The sequence below is a fragment of the Bufo gargarizans genome, chromosome 6 (assembly GCF_014858855.1).
Source record: "Bufo gargarizans isolate SCDJY-AF-19 chromosome 6, ASM1485885v1, whole genome shotgun sequence".
NCBI lineage: Eukaryota > Metazoa > Chordata > Amphibia > Anura > Bufonidae > Bufo > Bufo gargarizans.
The window spans coordinates 24435275-24443322 of NC_058085.1; positions in this window are offsets into that span (position 1 = coordinate 24435275).

An 8048-nucleotide genomic window follows, 5' to 3' on the forward strand; every position below is an offset into this window, starting at 1 on the left:
TCATGTCCATGTAGCAGAGCTGTGTATGTATAATGTTCAGTTACTACAGCGGAGTCTCTGTCATGTCCATGTAGCAGAGCTGTGTATGTGTAATGTTCAGTTACTACAGCTGAGTCTCTGTCATGTCCATGTAGCAGAGCTGTGTATGTGTGATGTTCAGTTACTACAGCTGAGTCTCTGTCATGTCCATGTAGCAGAACTGTGTATGTGTAATGTTCAGTTACTGCAGCTGAGTCTCTGTCATGTCCATGTAGCAGAGCTGTGTATGTGTAATGTTCAGTTACTACAGCGGAGTCTCTGTCATGTCCATGTAGCAGAGCTGTGTATGTGTAATGTTCTGTTATTACAGCTGAGTCTCTGTCATGTCCATGTAGCAGAGCTGTGTATGTGTAATGTTCAGTTACTACAGCGGAGTCTTTGTCAGGTCCATGTAGCAGAGCTGTGTATGTGTAATGTTCAGTTACTACAGCTGAGTCTCTGTCATGTCCATGTAGCAGAGCTGTGTATGTGTAATGTTCAGTTACTACAGCGGAGTCTCTGTCATGTCCATGTAGCAGAGCTGTGTATGTGTAATGTTCAGTTACTACAGCGGAGTCTCTGTCATGTCCATGCAGCAGAGCTGTGTATGTGTGATGTTCAGTTACTACAGCTGAGTCTTTGTCATGTCCATGTAGCAGAGCTTTGTCTGTGTAATGTTCAGTTACTACAGCGGAGTCTCTATCATGTCCATGTAGCAGAGCTGTGTATGTGTAATGTTCAGTTACTACAGCGGAGTCTCTGTCATGTCCATGTAGCAGAACTGTGTATGTGTGATGTTCAGTTACTACAGCGGAGTCTTTGTCATGTCCATGTAGCAGAGCTGTGTATGTGTAATGTTCAGTTACTACAGCAGAGTCTCTGTCATGTCCATGCAGCAGAGCTGTGTATGTGTAAGGTTCAGTTACTACAGCGGAGTCTTTGTCATGTCCATGTAGCAGAGCTGTGTATGTGTGATGTTCAGTTACTACAGCTGAGTCTCTGTCATGTCCATGTAGCAGAGCTGTGTATGTGTAATGTTCAGTTACTACAGCGGAGTCTTTGTCATGTCCATGTAGCAGAGCTGTGTATGTGTAATATTCAGTTACTATAGCAGAGTCTCTGTCATGTCCATGTAGCAGAGCTGTGTATGTGTAATGTTCAGTGACTACAGCTGAGTCTCTGTCATGTCCATGTAGCAGAGCTGTGTATGTGTAATGCTCAGTTACTACAGCGGAGTCTCTGTCATGTCCATGTAGCAGAGCCGGCGATGTAATCTGCTGGTATCGGGGCTCTGTGTGTGCTCAGGAGATGTTTAGGGGTAACTCTGTCCCTTTTCTCCATATCAGTTATTAGAAATGATGTCAGCGATACCTTATGTCGGGGCAGATGTAGGACTTCCGCTGTGGGGGAAAAGGAGGAATAACCTTCTCTTCTGTTGTTCCTAGTGTTAGCACATAAATGGCCGCGCTGTGTCTTATCGCTGGGGATTGTCTCTGTATTTGATCTGAGCTTGTCTGCTGCTCCAATGGGGGAACATGGGCCCCGTTCTCCTGACTGGCAGGGGCCCCCAGCGGATGGACCCCACAATCAGTGGACAGGAGATAAGTTCCCTTGTCTCAGTCTTGTATCATTGGCTGAATTTCAAAGATGAGATTTTAGTCTTTGGAGAAAAAACACATCGGGCGACGCTGGAGAACGGCGGAAATGTCGGACAGATTGTGATCGGAGGCAGGACCGGCTCGGGGAGGTAAAGCGGTGATTAGTGTGACGGGGGATGGGGAGAAGGCGGGAAGGTTGTCCTCAGTGACAGCGGTAAAGCAGGTTATGTGGGAAGAGCAGCGAGTAGTAACGTAGGGAGGCTGAGAGGACGGCGGCTCCGAGCTTCATCTAACGCTGCCGATGGTTTAGAGATAAGAGGCATAGTCCTCAGCTGAGATGAGGGGTGTCAGACGGGGTACGGGGGGCAGAGGGAGGTGAAGGTATGAAATAATTATCTGGGGTTGTGGGACAGAGAGGATGTAATAGAAGTGAAGAAGTCCTGCTGTGAGGAGGTGAGAGCAGACATGAAGCTGCTTCTCTGTAGGCCATGAAGTCTTCTTTGGGTGGGATTTCTTCCGGCTTCGTTCTGGACTCTGGAAGCCTCAGCTTTTCTGTTTGGTTTGTGTCGGGGCTGGGGATGGATTTGTTAGGTTCTGCTCCGTGGGAGACACAGGGGTGAGAGCTTGTGGTGTTCTAGATTACAGTGGCTGCATCATGAAGAGAAGATATGACCTGCGCTGATGATCTGGCCACCTACTTCAGAGACAAGATCGGTTACATCCGGCAGGAAATAATTTCCCAGTCCCCAACCAGTTTCGATCCTCCTCCCTCCCACACTTCCATGTGCTCTCTCTCCTCTGACGCTATAACAGATGAAGAAGTCTTTAGGCTTCTCTCTGCTTCTAGGCCCACCACCTGTAGCAGTGATCCTATCCCCTCACACCTTCTCCAGTCCCTCTCCCCGGCTGTCATTACCGCCTTACTACAATATATAACCTCTCTCTCTCTCGCTTCCCATCCTCTTTCAAACATTTTGTTATAACCCCACTACTAAAAAAAACATCTTGACCCGACCTGTGCCGCTCACTACCAACCTGTCTCTAACCTCCCCTTCATTTCTAGACTTTTGTAACATCTCTTTTACTCTCTTCTACCTTTTCAATCTTCCTTTCCCTCTCTCCACTCTACAGAAACTGCCTTTACTAAAATGTCTACTGATCTCCTGACAGCAAACAGGAATGGCGACTATTCTCTACTGATTCTTCTTGATCTCGCTGCAGCATTTGATACGGTAGACCACAAACTCCTTCTCACCATGCTCCACTCAATTGGCCTTGAGGACACTGCTCTCTCCTGGTTCTCTTCCTTTCTCTCTGATCGCTCCTTTAATGTATCATTTGCTGGCTCTGCTTCTTATCTCCCTCTCGGTGTTGGAGTTCATCAGGGTTCAGTCCTAGGTCCTCTACTCTTCTCTCTCTACACCACCCAGATCAGACAGACTATCGGAAAATGTAGTTTTCAGTACAATCTCTTTGATGATGACTAGGAATGCGCGAATCGACTTCGGATGAAACATCCAAAGTCGATTTGCATAAAACTTTGTTCTAATACTGTACAGGGCAGGAGCTCAGTACAGTATTAGAATGTATTGGCTCCAATGAGCCGAAGTTATTGCTTAGCGAAGTCTTGTAAGACTTCACGCAATAACTTCATAAATTAATTTCTACTGTAAAAAAACATTGGAACCGAACCTGAGTTCGGGAAATGTTTTTTTCTATTGGGCACAATTTGGCCATTCTCACTTAGGGGTGTACTCACTTTTGTTGCCAGTGGTTTAGACATTAGTGGCTGTGTGTTGAGTTATTTTGAGGGCACAACAACTGTATACACCGTTATACAAGCCGTACACTGACTACTTTACATTGTATCATAGGGTCAGATCTTCAGGGTTGTCCCATGAAAAGATAGAATACAATATTTACAGAAATGTGAGAGGTGGACTGACTTATGTGAGATACTGTATATATATATACTTACATAATAAGCCATTTTAATGATTATTTGCATATAAGATAGGATGTCCCTTATATATCAAGTCTACCTGGCATTGTATTGATTTTGTTATACTGTTAGGCTGAGTTCACATGGGCGAGTTTTCTGCGCGGGTGCAATGCGTGAGGCGAACGCATTGCGCCCGCATGGAATCAGGCACCATTCATTTCAATGGGGCTGTGTACAGGAGCGTTTTTCACGCATCACTTCTGCGTTGCGTGAAAATCGCAGCATGTTCTATATTCACCCGGATGCAATGCGTTGCGTTCCGTTTTTAACGCATGTTTCTTAGCAGCACTTAAAAAGGGAGATTAGACAGGAAGTGAGTTTTTTCAGTGTCTGGCTCATGCTACATGTTCCAAGCTGGTTTGGCTGCTCTTGTTCTGAGGTCCTGCAAATATACCAAGACAAGCAAGCAAGCCCATGGATGTGGAGAAGTTGATTGTGGAGGTCCAGGACAGGCCCTGCCTGTGGGACAGTCGGTCTGGTGACTACCATGACCGATATAAGAAAGAAATGGCCCATCAAGGCCGCAGTGGTTCAGGGCCACTGAAGAAAAGGCCATACATATACTAGAAAAGGTACAATTTCTGGGGAAATTGTGTGAAGTGTTCTTGCCTCCACCAGTAGCTTACAACTGGAGTGGGCGGAGTAACTGGGTGGAGTGGCTTGAGTAACTGTTGTGTGGTTGGATTGGCTGGAGTAACTGTGGAAAGGTTGCACCTAAAAGTCGGGGTGGTTGCACCTAAGGGTCGGAGTGGGTGCACCTAAGGGTCGGGTGGGTGCACCTAATCGTTGAGGTGGTTGCACCTAAGGGTCGGGGTGGTTGCACCTAAAAGTCGGGGTGGGTGCACCTAATCGTTGGGGTGGTTGCACCTAAGGGTCGGAGTGGGTGCACCTAAGGGTCGGGGTGGTTGCACCTAACAGTCTGGGTGGGTGCACCTAATCGTTGGGGTGGGTGCACCTAATGACTAGGGTGAGTGCACCTAAGGGTCGGACCCCATGACTAAGTGACCCAAGTTTGGTGACTTTAGTTTCAAATCTGTGCGACTGGGAGCAATTTGAAAATTTTCCCTGTCAAAGTCAATGGGAAAAACGTGGATTGCTTAGCCGTGGACATTTTTAGTGGCAGCAGGGATAGCTGAACGGTTTGATATAAGATTTGTGTAGGTGGCCTGAAAATGAGGGAGTGGTGGCAGTTTAGAAATCCTGATTTTTCAGCTTTTGCAGCTCCCACTCTAGCTTTGCCATTCATTCCTATGGGACAACTTTCGCCACAAGAACCACGATATTCCGTGAACCATTCAGCGAAACGTTCCACAAAGTAATAGCAATCCGATCGGGAACAATCTGCACGTTTTGGTAAATTTTTGTCTATGTAGTGTAAAAACTGTGGGAGGAGTTAGGGTGGCAAATTTGGCTATAATAAGAATAGGAATATATATGTGAGATAACATTGCTATGCAAGACCACTTAATAAAGAGCAGCTCATGTTCCTACGAGATATAATGGACGTGCGCCCGTAAGTACATATGTAATCATATATGCTTACTATAAATCCTAAGTAATAATTATTGTATGGGCCGAAATAAATTGAGTATTTCTAAAGGGAACCTGTCATCGAGTTTATGCTAACCTCCCTGAGGGCAGCATAAATAGTGACCTAAATGCTGATTTCAGTAACCTGTGACTTATTATGACCTAAAAGTAAGTTGGATCAGAATCATTGCAGCCCAGGCCTTGAAAAGAGTCAAATCTACCTGAGAAGGGTCTCCTACTCTCCCGACCAATCTGCTGATGATTGTCAGACTGTCAATCAGCAGGTGGTCAGGGAGAGACGGAGTAACCAGGACTCTTCTCATGTGATCGTGACTATTTTCCAGCCCCAGTCTGCAATGATTGTGATGTGGCTTTTCTGCAAAAAATGCCTTTGGACACTTCTAAATGACAGACCGCTGTAATCAACTCACCGGTCTGTACTTTATTCTGCCGTGATTATGGGCAGGTTCCCTTTAAATACATGTATTTTAATAATACCTGGAGGATGAGACTGAGCAGGCTGCCCAGCAGCATTCTTCTGCTGCTGAGGAAGAGAATACCCCTTCCCTGGACACAGAAGAGATGGCTGAAGCCGGACCATCCACCAGCTCCACGCCCCACATCCCTCCTGCAGAGTCTGCACCTTCACTTCAGCTGGGGGCACGTCGCAAACGGTCGATGCCCACAGCTGAAGTCGAGGTCAATACTCGGGTACTGGACTACTTGTCCAGAGTCCGGCAGGAGGACCATTATGAGTAGTGATGAGCGGCAAGGGTCATATTCGAATTTGCAATATTTCGTGAATATTTGTCGAATATTCGCAAATTTGAATATTTATTAGTAGTGTTGATTGCAAATTTTTGTAATGAGAATTTTCGTAATGAGAATCAATGAGATCGTAAAAACTCAGATCCGATGGTATATTCTAACCCCCAGGCGTTCCCATGGTGACGGGGACGCATGTCGGGGAGGAGTATGCCAAAGTGGAACAACTGTACAGATTTAAAATAACTAAGAATATTCTAAAAAAAAACTATATATTTGTTTTTTAGAATATTCGTAATATTCTAAAACAAGAATATACAGCGAATATTCGAAAAAAAAAAAAACTAATGTAGAACAATTTAGCTAATATAGTGCTATAATCTTCTTTTTAAATCTAAACTTCAGATGAGAAAAACATTACAACTATTAGACAAAGAAGATTATAGCACTATATTAGCTAAATTGGTCTATATTAGTTTTTTTTTCTCCGAATATTTGCTATATTGCTATATATTTGTTTTTTTAGAATATTCGTAATATTCTAAAACAAGAATATATAGCGAATTATAATATTATGAAAATTCTCATTATGAAAATTCACAATCAACACTACTCCTAAAGTGAAAGATATTGCAGCCTTCTCATTGGCCCACAAGCTAGAAGCAGGGAGGGATCATGTGTACTGATTAAAAAAAAATCTTGAATATTCGAAATTACGAATATATATCACTATATTCTAAATATTTGCGAATTCTCGAAAGTGCTGATATTCGCAATGAAAATTTATAATTCGAATATTCGTGATCAACACTAAATATGAGTTGTATGGGCGCAGTCTTGGAACCCTTTTAAAGAAAGTTCTAGAGGATCTTTATCTGCGGACCCAAGGCGCCCTTGGGATCGTTATTCAGGCAGCCACTCCGCCGAAAGATCTTACAGAAGTGTTTATAGAGCTTAAAAAATTGGCGCTTATATGGGAGCATCTATGGGCCACCACCTAGGCCTCCTTCACAGATTCCTATCAGGGCTCCCCACTACCCTCCTCCTCGGCAACCATTCCCCCCTCCACCCCAACAATATGGCCACCTATACAGTGCAGAGGCAGCATATCCTCAACCTACTCCCTCCGCAGCTCAGGCTGCTCCACCACAGCACTTTGCCCCCTCTTCTCAGGGCAGTTACCAGCCCTCTCAATCAGATGTTAACCCCCCCCCACACACACACACACACACACACCCTCACATTACTACAACTTGTAACTGATGTTAGTTATATCTTGTTTTCATTGTTATTATTTGTCAAATATGATTATATTTTGTGTTCATATTATTTTTCCAGGAAACAAAAAAAATCCCACAATTTGACTTGTGATGTTTTATTTTATTACTAGTAAGATACACAGTAATGTTATGTACATCAATTAGGAAAGATGATTTATTTTATAGTGACATTATGAGGGATTAGTTGATATCCCACATGCATTTTTATAAACATTTTATGCATGTGAATTATGTAAGCTCGCAAACCACCAATTTCCTTCTGAAAGTGCTAAAGTGGTATTTATTATTTCCCATCTAGAAGGAAAGTCCTTGGCATGGGCAAATCCTATCTGGGAGAGAGCCAGTCCCATCACTAACAATATTGCTCTATTTCTGCACTCCTTTCGCAAACTTATCTGCTTCTTCAGCTCTCCAGTCCATCTGTCAAGGTGCGCGCTCTGTTGGACAATATGCCATTGAATTCTGTATCTTATCCTCTAAACTGTACTAGAAGCTCTGGGTGGCTTCATCTTCTGTGACTGCTGTTCCTAAACCCATGCAGGTGAATCACATTAATGTCACGGATGAACTATGGGAGGGAACACCACACTGACAACAGGATGGTAGGGAAAATCCACTAGGCCTCAACGCAAGGGAAAAGGTCACCTCCTAGAGAACCCTACTCCTGGCCCTGACTCCTATCCGTATGGGTACCCCTTGAAGGTAGGAATGCACCAGAATAGGGGCCAAAGCAAAACATTCCTTCGTAGCAGAAAAGGCCTATAATGCCGCATTAGACCAGACAGACATATCAGCACCCTTAACGGTTTAACCACAGTTGAATAGTTCAAGATTAATTTACAGTAGTTGGTGAAC